Source organism: Engraulis encrasicolus, chromosome 12, assembly GCF_034702125.1.
Source record: "Engraulis encrasicolus isolate BLACKSEA-1 chromosome 12, IST_EnEncr_1.0, whole genome shotgun sequence".
NCBI classification, from domain to species: Eukaryota; Metazoa; Chordata; class Actinopteri; order Clupeiformes; family Engraulidae; genus Engraulis; species Engraulis encrasicolus.
This window is the reverse complement of record NC_085868.1, coordinates 36,894,828-36,904,590: the sequence shown is the minus strand read 5'-3', so window position 1 is coordinate 36,904,590 and position 9,763 is coordinate 36,894,828. Positions and strand designations below refer to the sequence as shown.

The window sequence follows — 9,763 nt, the reverse complement described above, 5'->3', positions numbered from 1 at the left end:
AGCAGAGAAGCTATTCAGCTTGTGTTGATAATACTAAACTCCTGGACTATTTCCAAACTTCCAAATGCTTCGTTTCGTGAGTACAGACCATATTTGTGCTACTGCAGAAGTTTGGTGTAATGACATGTTATTTTTGTGGGGAAAGTTTGGAGACGGTGCCCAGTATCCATATGCGCTTGAGTCAAGCTAACCGGAATAAACATCGAATAACACGGCAACTCTGTTGATGTAAGTCTGCGGCAGAAAACACTTCGGGTGTAAAGGTGGATGGGTGTCACGGTTCAAATGGCATTAGGGTGATTCTACTCCGAACCATCGCTTTAAGATGAAGAGAAGAAACGATATTGAGAGCTTCTTTATCAAGAAAAAAAAGAGTCAGAGTCAGCTACAGCCAGTACCAGCACCAGTGCAGATGCCCACACAAGCCAGCAGCCTAGGGATAGTGTTGATGAGCAGTCCACTACCCCAATACAAGATGGTAGGTTGTGCATGGAAAGTTTGAATTAGTTACATGTAGCCCTTTCATGCACACCGTTCAACCAGTGGAACACTGTTATTGTCATCAAAAAGGTTCTGTCATAGTGCCACACTACATAACACAGGGTCTTTAGTAATACACTATGGTAACTCTGGTAACGACAAAGGTATAACGCCATGCATTAAAGGGTTTAACAGCTGACAAATGTTGAGACAGAAGATGATGAACTAAAGATTTGTATTATATGTATATGTGCATGGACCTGTCTGTCTGTCTGTCTGTCTGTCATTTTAAACTATCCTTGTATTACCACAGTTGACCAGCCACATTTGGAGGAGGAGGAGACGGACTGTGAATCTGTGTTGTCTGGATCTCCACCTACTGAGCATGGTATGTCAGGTTCAGATGTCATTCATGAAGTTGGTGTCTACTCTCTCATACTTCAGTTATTTAAAAATGGCCAATTATGCATATTTATATGTGAATGCATAGCATTTAACCAGATTACACTGCACTTTCAATTAAAAGCCTGGCACATTAAAATAACTTAATGAGGATATGTGTGTGCATTTATCTTTAATTTCTGTGAATACGTACATAGAAAACAAAGACCTAAACATAGAACATTTCAATACTATATATATATATATATATATTTTATACTACTACAAAATATTGTATTTGAAGTTCACTGGTGCTTTTCTTTAAAATGCAGGAAATAGCATAGAATAAATGCAACATTTTCTGTGTGGGAGGACCCCCGTATGTGTATATAATTCCATGATTACATGGCCACCTCAGACTATATTTGTGTGTCATCTTGGCCACCCTAGTAAAAATGTCCTGGATACGCCCCTGTAGCCCAAGACAGCATGCTGATCTTTCAGTGTTTGATGATCTGTCGGCTTGTCAATTAACTTAATTATAATTTGAATGCCATTGCTTTTGAAAGCAAAATGTGTCTGTTTGGCGTGCGTCAGGTGTAATTCCCTCCTTCCGTACCGTAGCCAAGTCCTTACATCAAGATGAGTAAACATTTCACTACCATTCTGGCACTATGCTGGCCAGTGGCCACATCGGAAAAGCAACGTAGTCTAGCTGTGTTCCTCCGTCAACTGTTAAATATTGTTTGTTTCTGTGTTGCCAAATTGCTAGTTGGTGATGAAATGATGGTCATTGGTACGTTCGTTTTCAGTATGCAAATTGCGTCATTAATGTTGACTGTACTGAGTGACGAGTGCATAGTGTAATGCAAATTGTGTCATTAATGTTTAATTGTAGGCCTACTGACGAGTGCATTGTGTAGTAAACATTTCCCCATCCTCATGTGACATGGTTTCATTCTATAGACAAACAACAAACCACACTTCACCTGGAAAACAGAGCCAGGACTCACTGTCAGATAAGTAAAGTTTCAAATCCTTAAAGTATGCTCCTGAGTTAAGACCAGAGACCATCCAATGTAAAGCTAACACCATCATCTGCTTACTCTGCATGTGTTTATATATTAGTAATAAAATAGTAATGAAATATAGTCCAGGAAGACAGATGCTGAGGCACTCAAGGTTGCAATTTTTTTACTTTTTTATTTGGCTACAATGCCTACGCGTTTCGGCCCTTATGGCCTTCTTCAGGGCGTATCAAGCTTGTATCCTTGATACGCCCTGAAGAAGGCCATAAGGGCCGAAACGCGTAGGCATTGTAGCCAAATAAAAAAGTTTTTTAAAAAAGAATTGCAACCTTGAGTGCCTCAGCATCTGTCTTCCTGGACCAAGTTTGAGAGCCTCTACACTGATGAGCACCAAGGAAAAAAGGTGAAGACCCAGAAGCACTCCAATTACCTGCTTGTGAGTAATGAAATATATGTTGTTCTCATCACCCTTCGTTTGTCATCATTTTCTTTACAGATGTCTGAAAATGTACAGTAGGCTACACGCCAGCAGGTCTCACCATAGTCAACATCATCAAGGATTGTCACTCCGACCTGAGAAGAGGCCCCATAGAGACACGGACAAGGACCAGCCACTGTTGCCAGTGCACAACTGAGGACCCGACCAGCCTGCTGCCATCTATGATACTATATAGTACCCGGTATGTAACATTACACTACACTCAGCCAATGCTTTCATCCAAAGCTTATCACTTATTTTTACATGTGCCTCCCAATTTGAAGGGACAAAAAGTAATTGGACTGGATAAAAGTATACATCAAGCGTAGTAAACTCTTAGCATTTTGTCAGTAGCCACTATCTTCAATAATTACAAGGGTACCAATTCTATTGACAGATATGCATGCCCACACCATGAAACTACCACCCCATGATTTTCACTGATTAGGCAGCATGCTTTGAAACATGAGCAGCCCATCTCCTTATCTATTGTGTTTTCTTCCCATGAACCTAAGTTGTTGGTGTATCAAACGGTGACGTATTCTCATCACACTTCATATGCCATTATTTTATTTACAGCGGAGCGGTCTGAAGACGTGGAGTACACTGCAGCAGGTATCACATGACCAAGGACTTGGACAACGTCTCTGTTTACATCTATAGTGTATTACACAAGTGAGTGTACACCCCCATATTTCTGCAGATGTAATGGGACAATAAAGACATTTGAAAACTGAAAATGAAGTCTGCACTTCAAGCTCATCACATTAAATAAGTAAAACAGGAGCTTGGTGAGCAGACTTAATTTTCAGTTGTCATTTGACTTTGTTAGTCCTGCACCCAAAACTTTTTTGAGAAGGATGTTCATGGGTTTTTCCTTTTTAAACAAATGTAGACATTTGTAGACACTGAAATGTTATAGTTACTCTATATATACCAGTGATATGCTTCAATTATGTTAATGTTACATTAATTATTTTTTAAAAATAGATTTGTATTTATTGTTACAGCTGAAGATGTGCACAGTACGCTACTGCCTGCATCCTACCACCACAGAGGATCCGATATGCAGAACCAGCTTCAAAAACCATTGCAATTATGAAACACAGTTAATAAATGCTTATATACAGCAGCCCGCACATTTTGTTTAATTTGTAATATTGGTTAACACACTATTTTAACAACTGTTTAGATCGGTGTTTCCCAACCAGGGGTACATGTACCACTAGGGGTACGTGAACACAATGCAGGTGGTACATGCATTGGCAGGTATCAATAAAAAGAAATGTATGGAGCATAATCATATTGGGATAGAGCAGTGGTTCCTAACCTATGGGTCGGGACCCAACTTATGGGTCGCCAAAGATCCACAGTGGGTCGCGAAGCCCTCTTGATTTTAAGGGGTTTCGTTTTAATACCATATAGCCCATGTTGAATATGTGACAAACTAAAGCTTTTAAACTGATATATGCATAGAGGCAACAAAATGTAAGCGACACATTAAACAGTCATTCTATATTTGACTGAAGACAAATTGAGGAATACAATTTTCTAATGAGTTTCCGCATGACTCCCTCTCGCCTGGGACTCCCTCTCGCGTGGGCGCTGGCATGATTGGGTCACCAAAGCTTACAATGGTAAAAATATGGGTCCCTGAAGAAAAAGGTTGGGAACCACTGGGATAGAGGAAGATATACAGTAGACTAGAGCATGAGGGAGGGGGTACTCATGGTATGACAAAAATGCTTAGGGGGTACATGAGACAAAAAAGAAGTTGGGAGACACTGTGTGATTGAAGTAATGCATTTCTTACAAGCTTGGGGAAGAATGTCCACTCCATGATTTGCAAGTTTAAAAAGCTGAACATAAGGGTGAATATTTCATTTTAATCTTTATGTCAAGCATACAAAACACCCAGATGTTTAGTCATAGCCTACTGTAGGCCAGCTATGTTTTACTAACTGAAAGGTGTTAACTTTGGTTTGTTTACCATACCGTCTACTTCTAAGAGTGATTTTGTATTCTGAATCTTTTCAAAAACTGGGGGGGATCAGCAAAAAAATGGTCATGATGACTGCTCGACACGGCAATCTTCATCTTCAATCTTCCGGATGACAGCTTGGCGTCGAGGAGCCTTTCTTCAGCGTCCATGGTTTGTCTGTCAAACGGAAAGGTTTTGCATGTCATTTGATGCCCAAACATTCAAAGTTATTTACAAATGTCCGTAGAGGATTAACTTGGTGTGGCAGACACAAACCAAACAATATTTTACGCAGATGTACAACATGAAAATTGGAGCATTCTGAGCTCTCATACAAAAGCAATGTTGATACTGAGTATTGCTGACATGGATTATGTTTTGCCAAACGGTACGCCGACCCCAAAGACACATCTGCATGTTCTGTGTACAGCTCTGTTTGTAGCCTAACTTCCCATTTATCTTTAATTGCGGCTACATTACAACGTGGTGAAGTAACTTATAGTAAGCTAGGTCTTTCGCCACTCGGCTGGCTCACGTTAGATGCTAAGCTAAAATTATTATGGTCATCATAACAAGCTCTTCAAGGTTTCGTTAACCCAAAGTATCATTTTATTAATAGCATGGTATATTTGCCATACTTACCGATCACCAGTTCCATTTGAACTTGTGTTGCTGTTTTTATGACAATCAAGGGTTTCTGTGTCGACCAGTTCCACAGCTGAAAAGTGGGTTCAATATTTCTGCTGGGGACGCCATGTCATATTCGGGTGGGAGGGGCGGGACATGTCTTGAAGTGTCTGTTTGTGGATTGGCCGGCGATGTCGACCTATCAGCAATGTAGCTCAACGTTGTCAAGGTGATTATTATATTTCCGCATTTTTGGGGCGGAAGTAAATCAGCCGCGGTTGCTTCAAAACCGTTGAATGGAGTTCTATCGAACTCCGCAGTCCAGTTATACTATACACGTCAGTGGTTTAGGGTTAAGGTTAGGGTTAGGATTAGGTTTAGGGTTAGGTTTAGGGTTAAGGTTAGGGTTAGGTTTAGGGTCGTATGACGTAAGCGGTAAGTACCGAAAGGGCGTCGAACTAGTGAGTCCCGTGGGACCAATGGGCCTAAAAATTCAAATAAAAAAGCAATGTGGGACCAATGGGCTGTGGGAACAATGGACTGTGGGACCAATGGGCTGTGGGACCAATGGGCCTAAATAATGAAAAAAAGTCTTAGTGACGTGGGACCAATGGGTTGTGGGACCAATGGGCTGTGGGACCAGTGGGCCGTGGGACCAATGGGCTGTGGGACCAATGGGGCGTGGGAACATAGGTACGCTCCCGCATGTACAGTACAATACATCCCCCTGCTGATTCGGTCAGGAGTTATGCCGTGTCCAGACCAAGAGCGAACTACGCTGCCTGGTAGCGTGGGTAGCAGATGAAGTTTCGCCTTGAATTCGCTGTATTCGCTCCAGACGCTGCATTGACATGTTTGAGTTAGCTCTTTTCAGCATCCGCTTTTTCGTTTCCTCCATATCATCTCTGTGACGTCTCTTGCTTCTCCTTCCGTTTCTCCTGCTTGTTTCTCAGGGCTCGAGCTCTCTTCAGCAGAGCCTTTTTCCGTTCTTCATCCAATGGCTGCATCTCAGCCTGTGGCCCAGAACTGCCCTGACTTCCGCTGTCCATCTCCAGTGTCTCTGAGGCTCTCCTTACGTCTTTCACGGTCCTCAGGATTTGTCGGAGATGTCCCTCTCGTTCTCTCTGGGCCTGCGCTCCCTTCCTCCCCCGCTATCTCCACTCTCCCATCACTTGCTCCATGAGTTGCTGCTGGAAATCCACTTCATGTTGAGCCTCCGCTCTCTCTCTCCATCTCTCCTCTCTCTCTCTCTCCATCTCTCCTCTCATCTGGGCGACCACCCTCTGCGGTTCTTCCACTTTCCTTCCATATTAGTCCTGCTGCTGTGGCATATCCTGATGCCCAGGCACTGTGGCTTCGGTCTGTCTGTCTGAAACGCTTTCTTTAAATCGGCCACTCTCAGTGCTTGGAATGTTGGTTGCGCACGGCCGTGCTTCACTACAAATGGTGCTAAAATGTTGATTGTCTGCCTTTTTACAGTCGCGCACACGGTAACCGAACGATCGTGAGGGCAGTGTCAATCCACACCACTAGCATTCAGCAGGCATTTTCTGCAGGTGCCTTAGGCATCAATGGGTTAATGGATGTATTTATATCACAGGGAAGCACACTATATGAAGAGAACAACTTATCAAAGAGGCTAATTGCATTATGAGGCCATCACTATGAAATGTGAACTAACTATTGACATCAATGTGATTTTGAGCACTGTTAAATACCATACATTTTTATGACTTTGTTTGACTCTGTGCACCACTAAGTCCTCTGATTGCATGCTATGTCATTTTGTGGTCAGATTTCCATGGCAACTAAATGCTCCAATTAGATTTGTTGAACATTGTCAACATACTGTAAGGTCGCCAAATTCCGCCCACTTCACTGATCACTTCACTGAAAACGTGATAATTTCACTATTTCAAATACTATTTAATTATGCTATCGTATATTTTTGGATAGCGACAACTGTGTAGATTAGGTAATGAGCAATATTAGCTAACATTGGTAGCCCTTTCTATCGTAATTTGGCAATAACGTCCAGCATGTCCAAAATCTAGTTTCAGCACAATTCACCGGCGAAAGGCTCCCAATTCCGCCCGCTTGATTTCAGGTCACATCAGTATTTCCGTTACTGTTTATGTTAGGGTCGGGTTGGGACTGAGACCCTGGTCACTGGCCTAATGCAGTGAACACCCACTAGGCAAAACAGAGAAATGACTCAAATGCAGAGGACTGACAACAAGGATCAAGTTCAAAAAGGTTTAATTTGGCAAAGTCCAGGAAAAATCCACAGCATGCAAAAAGATATGTCCATTCAAGGCAATCAACGGTTCCAAAAAATAAAGTAAAATCCAAACGCACAGAGGATCCAAATAATTTCAAACAAAAAGCTTCAGTGGCATGTTCCAGGATAAGGTTCAACCAAGGTAGATTTTAAAGTCCAAAAAATATCCAAGGCAAAGATTCAAGAAAACAAAAAGTAATTCCAAAGATTATTTCAAAGTGACTCGCCCTCAACCAGCACAAAGACTCAGTGACAAGAACAAAACACAGAGCGGAATAAATACCCAAGGTAATTGGCAATTAAGAATTGGAGGGAAAGTTAACCAAAAACAGGTGGGGCAAAAATCACATGACCATCAAAACAAAGAAGCACATGGCACTCAAAACAAACACAAAACTCCTAGCTAGCACAAGTCACATGACCATCAAAACAAAGCATCACATGACATCAAAACAAGGAAGCACATGGCTGTCAAAAAAAAAACAAATCAAGCTGTCAAAACAAACATGGAAAGGATGCAAGAGTGACCCCTAGTGGCCAAGAAAAGTCACAAAACCTAACAGGACCCCCCCTCAAGGAGCGTCTCCTGGCGCTCCCAGGACGATCAGGATGGGCCAGATGGAAGTCCCGACAAAGCCCTTTGTCAAAAACGTCCCGAGCAGGGACCCAACAGCGCTCCTCAGGACCATAGCCCTCCCAGTCGACCAGGTACTGGAGGCGGCCACGGAGAAGGCGGGAGTCCAGGAGGCGACGCACAGTGAACACGGTCTGACCGCGGAGGGTGCGGGGAGGCGGGGGACCCCTGGGGGCGGGGGCATAAGGGGACGACAGTAAGGGCCGCAACAGGGACACGTGGAACGTGGGGTTGATTCTCAGAGTCCGGGGCAACTGAAGCCGGTAGGCCACAGGGTTCACCCTGCGCACCACCTTGAAGGGGCCAACATAACGAGGAGCAAGTTTGCGGTTCTCCACCCGCAGAGGAAGGTCCTTGGCGGACAACCAAACCCGCTGCCCAGGACGGTAACTGCGGGCAGGCTGCCTGCGGCGGTTGGCCTGAGTCTGGTTGGCCCTGGACGTATGGAGGAGAGTCCTCCGGACCCTGCGCCAAGTCTTTTGACACCGTCTCATGAAGTGATCGACCGAGGGCACCCCGGCGTCCTCCTCCTGTTCAGGAAACAGGGGCGGCTGGAACCCGAACTGGCATTGGAACGGAGACAACCTGGTGGCAGATGACTGGAGGGTGTTATGGGCGTACTCCGCCCACGGCAGCCAGGTGCTCCACGACGTCGGGTTGTCCATCGCCAGACCCCGCAGCATTGTTTCCAGGTCCTGGTTTAGCCTCTCAGTCTGGCCATTAGACTGGGGATGGAACCCGGAGGAGAGGCTGGCCGTGGCACCGATCAGCTTACAGAACGCCCGCCACACTCGGGAGGAGAACTGGGGCCCTCGGTCGGAGACGATGTCCTGTGTGTGACTCGAAAAACATGAGTGAACATTAGCTTGGCAGTCTCAAGAGCAGAAGGGAGTTTGATTAATGGTATGAAACGACAGGCTTTTGAAAACCTATCAACTATAACTAAAATGACAGCATTACCTTGAGAATCTGGAAGGCCCGTGATGAAGTCGACAGCCATATGAGACCAGGGACGCCGAGGAATGGGCAGAGGGTGCAGGAGTCCCTGGGGACGCTGTCGTGGGTTCTTGCTTCTGGTGCATACTTCACAGGCCAGTGCGTACGACCTTACTTCTTCCTTCATGTCCGGCCACCAGAAGCGTCTCTCCAGGAACTCAAGGGTCCTCCGAGCTCCTGGGTGAGCAGTGAGAGGGGTTAAATGACCCCACTGGAGAACCTTAGCCCGAGCTGAACGAGGTACATACAAGAGGCCCGGTGGTCCCGTCCCAGGACCAGGGTCCTGGCGCTGAGCTTGTCGAACTGCTTCCTCCACACCCCAGCGAACAGGGGCCACAATCCGGGACACAGGGATGACAGGACCAACTTCACTCTCCCTGTCAGTGGAAGAGAACAGCCTGGAGAGAGCGTCAGGCTTGGTGTTCTTTGAGCCAGGGCGGTACGACAGGGTGAAATCGAACTGACCGAAGAATAAGGCCCACCTTACCTGTCGAGGATTAAGCCTCTTAGCTTGCTGGAGGTACTGTAGATTTTTGTGGTCTGTCCACACGAGGAACGCCACTGTCCGAAGCATCCACCTCGACAATGAAGGATTGTGAAGGGTCAGGGAGGACTAGAATGGGTGCAGAACAGAATCGGCGCTTGAGGTCATTGAAAGCCTTCTCTGCCTGAGGAGACCAGGTAAAAGACCTGGCTGTCTTTCTGGTGAGATCAGAGATGGGAGCTGCCAAGGAACTGAAGTTCCTGACGAACTTGCGGTAGAAGTTAGTGAAACCTAAGAAACGCTGAACTTCCTTCACTGATCTGGGAGTGGGCCAGTCCTGTACGGCCAGGGTCTTGACTGGATCCATCTGGAGTTGTCCTGTCCGTACAGTAA

The 9,763-nt window shown here is 45.1% G+C and overlaps 2 long non-coding RNA genes across 2 annotated transcripts; one reads left to right on the top strand and one right to left on the bottom strand.

The window, feature by feature from the left end:
* The first annotated feature begins 2,223 nt into the window (after nt 1–2,223).
* LOC134460237 (uncharacterized) lies at nt 2,224–3,499 on the top strand. Its single transcript, XR_010037030.1, has 3 exons — nt 2,224–2,569; nt 2,947–3,042; nt 3,378–3,499. It is a non-coding gene; the product is annotated as an uncharacterized LOC134460237 (long non-coding RNA).
* A 655-nt stretch (nt 3,500–4,154) lies between these two features.
* On the bottom strand, nt 4,155–5,312 carry LOC134460236 (uncharacterized). Its single transcript, XR_010037029.1, has 2 exons — nt 4,991–5,312; nt 4,155–4,525 (listed from the first exon to the last, which is right to left on the bottom strand). It is a non-coding gene; the product is annotated as an uncharacterized LOC134460236 (long non-coding RNA).
* Between the last annotated feature and the right edge of the window lie 4,451 nt (nt 5,313–9,763).